Source organism: Pinus tabuliformis, chromosome 7 (genome assembly GCF_031772625.1).
Source record: "Pinus tabuliformis cultivar Carrire ecotype Pingquan chromosome 7, CPIR1, whole genome shotgun sequence".
NCBI classification, from domain to species: domain Eukaryota; kingdom Viridiplantae; phylum Streptophyta; class Pinopsida; order Pinales; family Pinaceae; genus Pinus; species Pinus tabuliformis.
The window spans coordinates 1,008,381,527-1,008,394,812 of record NC_142293.1 but is presented as its reverse complement, the minus strand read 5'-3'; positions in this window follow the sequence as shown (position 1 = coordinate 1,008,394,812).

Below are 13,286 nucleotides of genomic sequence, written 5' to 3'. Positions count from 1 at the left end.
TGGTTTGTATATGCCAATACCCGCGTTACAGAGAAATACACATGGAAGGATGATCTGTGTGAGCATTTGGCTCGATGGACAAAAGCATGGGGAGAAGGACCACAACCATAATGGGTTCATAAATTCTGCCACACTTTGGATACAATTCTGATGAACTGGTATCTAGAAATGGAGCTCTGACATGAAACTGCATAATGGCTTGTTTTGAAGGAAAATTTTATGTCAACCTTTAACTTTGAATATTTATTTGAATTTATTGATGAGGCGTTACAAGAGGTCAATTCTTCAATATATAGAATGCTTGATGAACATGTTGCATGGGTACTGCCAGACTGGTGGATGCAATTCTGCCATGCGCTTGAATGTTACAATGTGAGCACTAAGGAAAGCGAAGAAGATCATAGGAACATAAATATTCCTGAGTTAGAATAATAATGCGAATATGATGGGCCTAAGGCAGAGGTTCCTAGTATTTCCCAAACCTTGAAGACCAAGAAGGTGAATATTGGATTCGAAGCGCAACCAAAGTTTGCAAACATAGGCGACTATTGGGATGAAGATACAGTGGAAAAAGTCACGAAGCTACTATGGGAGTACAAGACCTTTTTCCACCAAGATTGTGAATTTGAAAGAGATAGTAGGGGATCTGGGCATCATGAAATCACTCTAAAGCCAAAGGTGAAGCTTGTGAAGCATCACCCCTACCAGTTGAATCCTAAGTATCATAAAAGGTGCACGAAGAATTAAATAAAATCCTTGCAATTGGGATTATTGAACATGTCGAAGAATCGGACTACGTTAGTCCTACAATGGTTCAAGAAAATAAAACATAGGGTGAAATTTGGATATTCGTAGACTTGAGGAAGTTGAACGATGCTTGTGTCCATGATCCATTTCCTACACCATTCGCTGATGAAGTACTGGAAAATGTTGGAGGTCAAGAATCTTATTTGTTTACTGACGGGTTCTCAGGGTACCATCAGATCAAGGCCACGCTGGAGGATAGGAGTAAGACTACCTTCACTACTGAATGGGGTTGTTTCTAGTATACAGTTATGCCTTTTGGACTTAAGAACACCCGTGCAATCTTCTCTAGGGTGGTAGTCACAACCTTCAAGGAGATTATTCACAAGTTTTTGGAGGTTTACTTTGATGATTGGATAGTGTTTGGATTGGTAAAATGACATGTTTCAGGTCTTCGCCTCATGTTGGACACTTGTAAATGGTACCAGATATCCTTTAATTTGAGGAAATTCATATTATGTGTACCGTATGGGATATTGTTGGGCCATGTAGTCTCTAAGCAAGGGTTGATGGTGGACCCTGCCAAAATTACAACGATTATTAATTTGGAGCCTCCAAAGAATGTCAAACAACCATGTGTGATGTTGGGCCACACCGGGTATTACAGGAAATTTATCAAGGAGTATGCGCAGATCACTGCGCCCATGGAAATATTGCTGAAAAGGGATGTGATGTTTTGTTGGGATGATGCATGCTAGAAGATTTTAGATGTTTTGAAGGAAAAAATGGTAACCACACTCAGTTTAGTGTTCCCTGACTCGATGAAGGATTTCCACATCCATGTAGATGCATCATGCATAGTCGTGGGAGTTGTGCTGACCCAAATAGGTGAAGGTGCTATCGATCATCTAATAGCATTTATGAGTAGAAAGTTATCAAAGGCATAAAATAATTATTCCACCATAGAGCGTGAAGCACTAGCAATGGTGTATGCATTGCAGAAATTCAGGCAACACTTGTTAGGTGTGCACTTTAAGTTGTACACGGATCATTCTGCTTTAAAGAACCTAGTCAACAAGCCTATGTTTGGGGGGGGGGGATTTATCGATCGTTGCTTCTCTATCAAGAATATGACTTTGAAGTAATTGTGAAGCCAGGGCAACTGAATGTTGGACCAGATCACCTCTCGCAGATTGAGAATGGTGACAAACCTACAAATCTAGAGGAAGGATTTCCTAATGCACATCTCTTTTCTGTGCGCATCGCTGATGACCATTTTGTAGACATAATCCAATTCCTGTCTACAGGTACAACTCCTAAGGGGTATTCGACACAGAAAAAGAAGCAATTGGTGGTTCGAGCTACAAATTTCTCTGTCAGCATAGGAGACTTATATAAAATGGGGTCCGATGAAATATTGCTCAACTATGTACCAAAGTATGAACGACAAAGAATCCTTGATGAAGCACATGAAGGGGTTGTACGAGGAAATTATGTGGGAAGATCAACCTCACAAAAGATCCTATGCACTAGACTCTGGTGGCCAACTGTGCATAAGGATTCTGAGGTTTATTACAAGGCATGTGATGTCTATTAGAGAATTGGGAGACCGTCGTGAAGGGATGAATTTCCCTTTAACCCATAGGTGTCATTAAAAGCATTTGATAAGTGGGAAATAGACTTTGTAGGACCAATTTAGCCACTATGAAACAAGACAAGTGCCAGATACATCATTACAACAATCGAATATTTGACCAGTTGGGCTAAGGTGCAACTTGTAAAGGATTGTAGCACAACAAAAGTCGCAAATTTCATTTTTGAATATATCTTGTATCGGTTTGGATGCCCTAAGATCTTGATGAGCGATAAAGGTTTTCACTTCTTAAAAGAAACCATTTCCGCTTTACTTGAATAATTCCAGATGTATCACCAGAAGAGTACATCATATCACCCTTAAGAGAATGGCATAGTGGAAGAATTTAACGAAATATTGAAGAACACTTTAACGATCATTTGAAATGCGAAAGGAAAGGATTGGGATGTGTGCATACCAACTATTATATGGGCGTATAGAAATATATGCAAGAAGTTGACGGGACAAACGTCGTTCAGGGTAGTTTATGGACAAGATGTTGTAATGCCAATGGAGTACATCATGTCATGTTTATGGGTTACTGCAATTACAGACATGGTATATTGAGATACCATGGAATAACGCCTCGTGCAGTTCATTGAGTTGGAGGAAGATTGCTTCTTGGTGGGCTTTCATCAGCAAGTATAGAAGGATGGTGAAAAGGCATGGAATGATTTCCATATCAAACAACACACCTTCAAGAACGATGATTTGGTATTTTTGTACGAAAACAAGTTCAAAACGTTTCCAGGGAAGTTCCAAATTCATTGGCTAGGGAAATATGTTATTAAGGTGATTACAAATGGAGGCGCAGTTCAACTCGTGGAGTTGAACATGGAACTGTTTCGAGAAAATTTCAATGGGATCTGATTAAATTTGTACATGGGTAATCCCGCCCCTACGCAATGACTATATGAGGGTGGGATACTCTTAATTGTCCAGGAAATTGTGAGGCAGCGTAGGACCATAAACTACACTACCAAAAGGAAGGTTGGGCGACATGATTGAGTTGTGTGACGAATCAAGGGCAGGTGCATAGGAAAGTTGTGATGAAGGTGTTGTGCTATGACAATGGGTCTTGCGCAGCCTGGCCAAAAAGTAATCATTGGAATAGCTGTAGTTGATTGTGTGGCTCTTTTTCAGTTAAATGGAGTTAGGGGGGATCATTTAAGATGCATATCTTTGGAAATCTTCTACCAAAAACACATTAATGAGAGGTATTCGAAAGGAACAGATAGATGTGAATTCAAATTAAGCAATAAATATGGCATCCCACTCCACATTTGAACACTTTGCTTCCTAAGCATTTTCCTTAAGTTTTTGTGCCTTCGTTTGTGTCTACCGATGAGTACCAGTATTGCAGCAAGGATGCTACAACTCGTGGTCTACCAGCTTTACATATGAACCCGGGGTTCGTACAAACTTGGAGGTGGTACTGCTATATGCACAAGTAAAAGTGAAGGTCCTGCCTGTTGTCACTGTTCATCCAGTGAGAGACCCCAGGGGTTCCAAGCTAGACTTCTATAGAGTCAGAAGAAGCTTCATTCTTTGATGGAAGAGGAGAAATCTACGCTATTGTAGTAATGAAGAAAACAACATGTAATGCTAAATCACACCATATCTTAATTAACCAATTAAACAACTATGCTAAGAATAATTGCTAAATCAACACTAAACAAATGCTACTGTCTAAGATATATAAGTAAAGAGCATCAAACCACACTAGTGTGTAAGAGGAAAGCTAAACTATATTTTTTTTCACATTTTTTGTTTTTTTAGGCAAAACAAGTATGCAAATTAATTGTTCTTGTGGATGTGACAGGTGAATGAAAGGTGATGGAGGATGGCTAGAAGGTTTATGGAGTGGTCAAATGGTGTGGAAGCATCCTAGGAGGATTTGTGTGACTTCCTAAAGGTTTCCCATCAATTTTTCCTCAAAACAGTATGTTTCAGGGAAACCTATAGGATGTACTAGAATCATATAGGATATAGATGAGAGTTAATTGTGAGGTGTTGGAGGTGTTGGGAAGCTTGGGAAAGGTGTATGATGAGTGTAATGGGGTGTTAAAAAGTATAGGAGCACTTAGGAGTCAATATCCATGATAAGAGATAGCTAGATTTGCTCAATGTAACTAGGGGAATTTCAATGAAAAATGATAATAAAAAAAAACTAGTGAGGGTGATGGTGGAACAAGAGATGGCTAAGGTCGATGAAGTGGAAGGTGGATGGTGGTGATGAAGTCCGGGTCTCCTCCTGAAGTTCATGCTTTGCTTAAAACATGTGTGTCCTCCAAGAACTATGCAACAAGATACATTTTCATAAACTAGAAAAGCATGAATCAATTTCCTATACTATGCATGAACAAAGTTGCTGAAGGGAATGAAAACATGAGTGCGATATTATTGCAGAAATGGAGATGTAAAAATATGAAAATGAAATATTTCTTGCAACATGAACCAAGTATTGAATCAAATACAACAAACTCCAAAGATCATGCAAGAACTAAAAATATGTGTTTTTGGGGCTGCTAACAACCTTATGGTGATCCTTTTTCTCCTTTCTAACCTGATACTTGAGATAAGGCACAAATGGAAGAAAACTATCACATAACCAATCTAATCTACACTGTCATAATCGAAATGCATCTACTAAGCAAATGAACAATTAAACTATAAATCTATACCAGCATACATGTACAATAAAGAGGAGCCTTGGCTCTATGGTTGGGCCCTAACCCAAGAGCATCAGCCCTCTTAGTTAACTCAGTGCTGGCTCAAAGCAAAACTCATTCTTATTACGAAACAATGGATTACATAAAAAACTCTCAGAAGTCTTGCAGCTAGAAAATAGAGTAGAGTTTTACAATCAAAAATCTGAATCCTACTGAGGTCCTAGGCCTCTCTACATATCATATGAAGTCTCCAATGACTTCCTTAAAATTAGGGAGGCTCGCCTCCGAAACTCAAAATAAACTGGTGCTTTGTCTTTCACTTGCTCGGCTCCCTTCTAGTCCCCATGATTTGGCTACTTGCACTCGGAGATGATGGATAAATATTCAAATGGAGGTGTAGTAAATGATGAGGATTTACCTCCTATAATCCTCTCCCTTGTCCCATTTGATTTTTAACCATGGTCTTTGCCAATATTCCTTTATTTTATCCTTTAATCCTACATTAAATGTGCATTAGACCACAAAGCAAAATATCCAACTCTAACTCATCTCATAAACAGAATATAATCAAAAGTATGCAATAAGTTATGAGAATAGGTGGTTTGATTAAGCTAGGAGGTGAATTAAGGCCCATATAATTACATAACGATGAGGCTCATCATCACCCCCATACTAAAGGTGTTGCTCATCCTCTGAGAAGCTTAGTAAATATCGATATCCTTCATGGCTTTGGTAGCCTCTCTAACATCCCATGCCTTTGTTTTCATCTCTTGTTCTTGTTCATAAAACCCTACTTTCTTTTCTACTTCTTCCCACTGCCTCTTTTATTCTTCTTCTTTTCTCCCTTCTATCATCCCAAGAGTAGTGCTGGACTGAGTTTTAGGCCTATCCAATTGAATATCGACCTTTGCATAAATTTCTTATACATAGGTGTCCTGTTGAGTGCCTCTCAACCTTTGAGGGGAGTGATATTCTCTTACCTTCAAGCTGTGTGGTAGTGTGTTGCATCTCCTTAGGAAGGCATGTAGACTATCATCTCCTACCAGCCTAAACATGACCTCAAAGTGTGAAATTGCTTGCTCTTGGGCAGCAAGATATCTAGGTGTCAGCTGAGGATAATTTGCAATGAAATTATGGGTACTGATGGGGGACATTGGATTTGGTTGTTCAACGTTGATCAAAAGAGGTTCAGTCTACTCTCTGGCCAATATTCTTTTCATCTCTGCATCTCTTGACTCCTCATGGTTCATCCATGAAGCCAAAGACATTAATTGTCGGTCTCCTAGCTTAGAATTAGGGTCCCAAAAATTCATGTCTATGAGGGTCATGTTGTGCCAATAAAACTCAGCCATTTTGGCCCTATCCTCTAGCATACATTGATCACAAAGATTAATAAACTGCCTGTAGTCCTGAAATGGAATGGTTCCCCTCTGTGCTAGTGTCTTAATCTAAACCTGTAGCCATTTTTCTTTCAGGAAAAGATAATAGGATTTATATGGCATCCTACACTGGATTGCCTCCAAAGAGACAATGGCCATACATGCTAGTTGGTTCTCTCTTTCCTGCAGTTGTCCCCTCAGCCATCAATTTTCTCTCTCAAGTTGACTTCTCATTATAGCTTCTCTTTCCCTTAAGCCACTTACCTCTTTGCCCATTTCTTTGAGTTTCTCTTCCATGTGCCCAATGTCCTCCACCCCCTTTGATTTGGTGATCTGAATCCATCGGTGGGTTCTGGCCCTCTCCTTCTCAAGCTCGAAGAACAATGAGATGGAAAACTTTTGAGGTATTACCCTGCCTCCTTCAATAGACTGGTAATATGAGTCTAGGTTAGGTTGGGGGCTCAGTTCCTTTGTCTTTGGGTCTTTGTCTTTAGCTTCTTGCTACTCCCCTACCTTTTTTTCTAATTTATATGCCTCCTATAGTTTCAACATAGTATCCTGTATCATTTTTTTTGCTTCCTGTAGGTTTTGTTGTGGATCATGTAGGATTGTCATACCATTTGATGAAGATGATCTAGTAGTAGGCCTCCTTACATAGGTGATAGGTGACTTAGGGGAAGTGTTGAAGCCCCGAAAATAAGGTCTACAACATGGGGGATACCCACCCGATCCAGACCTTCGTAAGCAACTCCTTTTCCATTTGGGATGGTGGGTTTAACTGGGGACATGGGACCAGTTTCCCAATTTATGTGCGTGTGTGTTGAGAATTGATATTTCCTTTCTAATAATTTCTAAGTAAAATGCTTTTATTCTAAATCTAATCTAACAATATGCAAATTGTATTCTAATGAACAAAAATATCTAATTCTCCACTAACCAAGGATTTAATATTTCAATTATGCGATCTAAAATAGTTTCTATAGAAATTGGTAATAAATATCATTCAATTACTATAAGAAAAAAATTCAATAAAGATGAATTCTTTCGTATAAAAAGTTAGCAGAACAGTTGTGAAAAAAATATCACATAATAAGTCATTCACATATTAAGCATAAGTAGAATAGCCATCACCATAAAAAAGTGCCAAATTATAGCTTAAGCATTTAGGCATTCACATATAAATAACTAAACATGAATATGACTTAAACACATGAGTAGAAATTGTTAGAGATAAAAGTACCATTCATAACAAGTTCTACTCATGAGCTTCAGCAATAATGATCTATCTCTTCTTAGTTCAACATCTACTAAGAGTACAAAAGTGCAATTTCAGTAGCAGATATTAAACATAGATATCAATAAACATTGTTCCATTCATTCATCAAAATCTCCTCTGAGGGTGCAGAAGTGCATGTTCTGAGGAAACGTTTTTGACAAATTTCAGGACCCTTCTCTAAATGCATGAGAAGGGTTGAAATACTACTAGCTAAATCCTAAAAATAGTCTACTACAAAAATATAGGAGGCAGTTTAAATGACCATCTTCATCCAAGGCAAAAATAAAACTAAAACTAAAACCAAAACTGAATATGAAAATTACTATCTATGTATCTATTCTCTGTGGTCGTAAGCATTCAACATCAGCTTGAGGAGAGTTGGTTGGCTGACCTCCGACTTTAGTTGTCTTGCAAAAATAGAATCGGCAAGCGCTGGTGCGATCTTCTCGGCAGAGTTAGTGAGGCACTTGAGAGTCATGCATTGACTGTGTGGTTTAACCAAGTACTGCCAGTAAGAATCCTAATTCAACTTGGTTAACCTATTGATGGACTCTACTCTTTCTTCAACATTTTGGTTCCAGTTTCTCTATAAATTTTGTGCATTTGGGAGAAATTTACATACCATTTAAATATATCCCTAATAAATACCACTATTTTTAGAACTCAAGTTTTGTTTTTAGCCTTTAGCACTTTTTTCTACATTTTTTCAGACTTTCTGGCGACTGAGCATTTAGAGGCTTTCTTTATCAAGGCGTTTTGCTTGACGATTAGCGCTAAGCGCTAATCACGCATCAAAAACTGCCTCCGTTTCTTGATCCAGGCTTCCCTAGTGCCGATTTTAGCCTCTTGTGCGTTTTGTTAGATGACTTTGGAAATCCGAATTTCTCCTTCTTTTGCCATTATACTTTGAACATTGCTACATATATCTTTCTATTTTCTGCTCCTGCAATTTATGAAATTAGGAAAGAGTAATGATATGAATAAGGTGACCAGAAAGCTTTAAATGTTGACATCATATAAAATATATCACCCTATGTGAACTAACTTCTTGATCAGATCGAAACCTTATGTCATTAATGATCATCAACTAACTTATTAAATTAACATTAATGCACTTGACTTGACATCGGATTACGAAAACCCTTTTTTAAAACGACGTGCCCTATAGATCTGTGATAATGCGATTTTTTGATTTGTTTCGCAACATTGCAGATCACAATATCACAGATCATTATGTTTCAACAATCATTCATTACCATGTGTTTCTGCAAAATGTGATTTGCGAGACTTGTTATCACATATCGCCAGCTTTGAAGCATATGACAACTGCAATGTGATGGGTTCTTTCGGTGTGCGATCTTGCATCGAGATTTCACATTTGTAGGGGTTTACTTATATGATGTCGTTATTTCCTTTCTGCGATGCAATGTTTTTATTATTAAGAGAAAGATTTTATTCTAACCTATCATAAAACTTAAGCCTTTTTTGGATTTTACGGGTATTCTCCTAAGTTTAGGATAGTAAAATTTATTCAAAAAGGAAATCAAAGTTCTAATTTTTGTTATTTTCTAGATGAAGGGTCCCCACTTATTTAGTATTGATGAAAACTAAAATAAGAAGAGGGGTTGTTGCTGGCCACAACAATTGGCGATTCACTTGGAAGAACCAATTATCTCTGATTTGATTTTGAATTTTCTAAACTTCCTCAGAAGGGATTTTTGGAAAATCAAACATTATTATAGAAATATACAGTATATAATGTTTTAAGCTGTTAATGCTAGTTTGTTTCTTCTATGTTAACTTTGACTATTTACCTCCTAAAGCTAGTCATTGTATTTACATCAGCCACTACTTAGTTTGTAAAGATAAAAACAAAGTCTACTCTGTAAATCAGTTTAAATATGATCATTTTTCGTAGGTAGAGCCTCTACTACCAGCAGGTGTTCATAGCCTCAGACGGGGTTACCTGTTACCCATTAATGATCCTGTATCCTACTTGGAGAAATATACAATTTTCAAAGAGAAATTCCTATCCACACTTATTGCTTTTATTTTCTTTTAATTCTTAAAGAACAATACCTTGGTTTGGTAGCCAAATTATGACAGTGCCACTCACTTGATTTATAACTTTGCTGAACAAGCTAGCTTGTGATGAGACCCCCTGTCTTTTGATTGCAACAATCTTGAGTCATTGCCCTATTTTGATATGAATTTTTGGAAAAGTCAAGAAGCTATAATATCTATGATCATGATAAGTCGGCTCGAGATGAGACCTCTTATTCTTTAAGTTTAAAGTGTATCATTGGATTATTCCTTCAAGATTGTAACTCTCTAGGTGGGGAGGGAGTCATTGGTTCCTTAAGAATAGCTCTGGATGACAATTATAGATTTTTTGGAAAGAGTTTTTCTATAGAGAATCCTTTTTTTTGTTATTGATGCTTTTCATTGAATGATATAAAACAAATTCCCACTAAATGTTGTTTTTTTATCAAAATTCACAAAGTTGAAACTAGCATCATTTCCAAGCTTATAACCTTTGACTGTAGGTTTCAATAGTAATGATCAATTTTCCAAATCAATTCTATTTATACAAGAGAAAAACTAAAACTAAAAGAAATGCTAGTCCTTTTGATGAATTCCAATCGTAACCATTTACAATTGGTTTTATTATCTACATGAAAAGAAAAACTAATCTACAAAAATAAGAAAATAATCTTCTATGGAAAATAGTTTTTAAGGATTTGCCCATTAACAGGTACAGATTCTCTTTTCCCTACTAAATCCTGCAACATAAAAGTGGATGGACCTATGATTTTTGCAATTTGGAATGGGCCAAGCCACATTTGTTGGAACTTCGTATCTTTGCCTTTTTCTTCATGAGCCTTATCCCATTTTAAAACTAAATGTCCAATTTGAAATTCCTTTCTGGATACCATGTTTGAATCAAAATAAGCTTTTACTAATGCTTGATGATGAGCATGAGTTATTTTAGCCTTTTCAAGTTGTTCTTCTAGCTTAAGAATTTGCAGTTGTCTTAGTTGTAAGGTTGAAGTTGGTGTTTCGTCAATAAATTGAACTAAGGCCAAAGAGGGAACTATTAGATGAGTTGGAAGAACCACTTCTTTCCCATAAACCAAATGAAAGGGAGAAGTGCCAATGGAGGCTTTCTGTGTTATTCGATCTACTCATAAAGCACACATCAAAGCTTTGTGCTAATTCTTATGATTTTGGTCGATGGTTTGCTTAATAATTCTGATTAAATTTTTATTTGTTGGTTCAGTTAAACCATTCCCCTGAGGGTAATAATTGGCATAGGAGTCTAAAACCTCTTTTGAGTGAAAATTCAGTCATAGCATTGCCAGAAAGTACGATGCATTATCAAACATTAAAGCAGAGGGTAAACCAAACCTAGTGATTATGAACTGATCTATGAAAACAATGATTTGTTCAGCATTAGATGTCTTAAGAGGAACAACTTCTACCCATTTAGTGAAATAATCTGTAGTTGTAAGGATATACCTATGTTGCTTAGAAGAGTGAGGAACGATCTCACCTATTATATTCAGTCCCCATTGATCAAAGGGTTGAACGATGTTGACTGGTTGCAAAGGCCAGGACTGCTTCTTTTGTCTTCCGGTGGCAGTTTGACACACTCGACATTTCCTTACATAGCTATGTGCATCTTTAAATAGTGTAGGCCAATAGTACCCTACGCACAAGATCTTATGTGTTGTAGCATCTACAGCATAATGTCCACCAGCCAGTCCATCATGGAGTTCCTGCAACACTTTTTTAGCTTCATGTTTTTCAAGACATCGAAGGATAACATAATCATAATTCATCCTAAAGATTACATCATTTACAAGTTGATATTGCTTAGCCTTCAATCTTAGAGCTCTTTTCTTTGTATAATCTAGGTTTGAAGGAGCATATCCATTCTTAAGATAAAATATGATATCAACATATAATGACTCAACATCGTTTAGGCTTACCTCATACATTTATACTTCTGATGATGGTATTTCAGAAATAAGTGATGCTCCAGCCAGCATTTAGCAAAAGCCTTGACCTTTTACAATATTTGCTGGTGTAATTTTACCGTCGTATTCTTGTAAGGCGGTAACCCAATTTTCTGTTTTCTCACCCACTTCTCTTTGTACTAAGATATTTCGTACCACTGGAAATGGCACTATGATATTTGTATGGGTTTTAAGTACAAAGGGTCTAAAGTGATTGATCGCTTTGAAAACAACATATGTTTGTTTCTCTACACCAAAGTAATTTAATTCGGTGCCTTGTAGATTTGTACTGAAAAAGGAAATTGGGGCTTCTGCCTTATCTTGATTTGCTTGAGTGAGAATCGTGGCGTGTGATCTATCAGAGGAAAATGTATACAAAATGAAAGGATCGGAAAAATTTGGAGTTACTAAAGATGGGGCATTTACAATCACTTACTTAATCGGATTGAATGCTTCATATTCCTCTTGGCCCCATTTGAAGATTGAATTCTTTTTAATCATTGTTTGTAAGGGAGATACAATCCTTGAGAAGTTAGGAAAAAATATTTTGACAAAGTTAATTTGGCCAAGGAAGGATTGCATGGCTTTATTATTGTGAGGCAAGGATATTTCGGAAATATCCTTAATTCTATCGGGATCAATATGGATTCCATATTTTGACACTATGAATCCAAGAATTTTTCCTTCATTAATGGAAAGAAGGACTTATTTGGACTAAGTGAAATCCCATACCTTTGGCAATGCTGGAATATTTGCTTTAAGTATTTGACATGATTACCACGTTTCTTAGAGTATACGGTTATATCATCGGAGTAGATTACTACCGATTCATTTACTAGTCCCTTAAATGCGATGTCCATGGCCCTTTGAAATGTAGCACCCGCATTGATCAGACCAAAAGGAATTTTTGATATGTGTAAGTACCCCATTTGGTTCTAAACGTAGTTTTTAATTGATCATCAGGATGTACTAAAACTTGGTTGTAGCCAGAGAAACCATCCAAAAAGGACATTTATTCTGACCCTGCGACTGCTTGCAAAATTTGCTCCATGGGAGGGAGGGGAAAATTATCCTTTTGGCAGGCTTTGTTCATATTTCAAAAGTCAATGCAAATTCTAATGTCTCCATTTTTCATCCTGGCAGGAACTAAATTAGAAACCCATCTAGAATGTCGAACGGGAAAAATAATTTTTCCTTTCAATAATTTGTTAAGCTCAGACTTAATCTGGCTTTCCAAATTGCGATGGATCTTCCTCAACTTTTGCTGGACGGGTTTTTCATCGGTAATCATTATGATAATATGTTGGATGATAGAAGCGTCGTACGTCTTTAAATCATTGTAGTTCCAGGCAAATACACTTCTGTATTGTTTCAAGAGATGAATATAAGCTAATATTTCTTCTTTGGTTAGGCCAGGACCTAAGTTGATATTCTACGGCTTGGTATCAGTTCCTAGATTTAGTAGTTCAAAGTTGAACTCTGAAGTTTTGAATTGGTAGATCTCTTGAATCTGTCTTTCAAATCATATAGATCTTCCAACTTGACTACTGATTTTGGCATAGC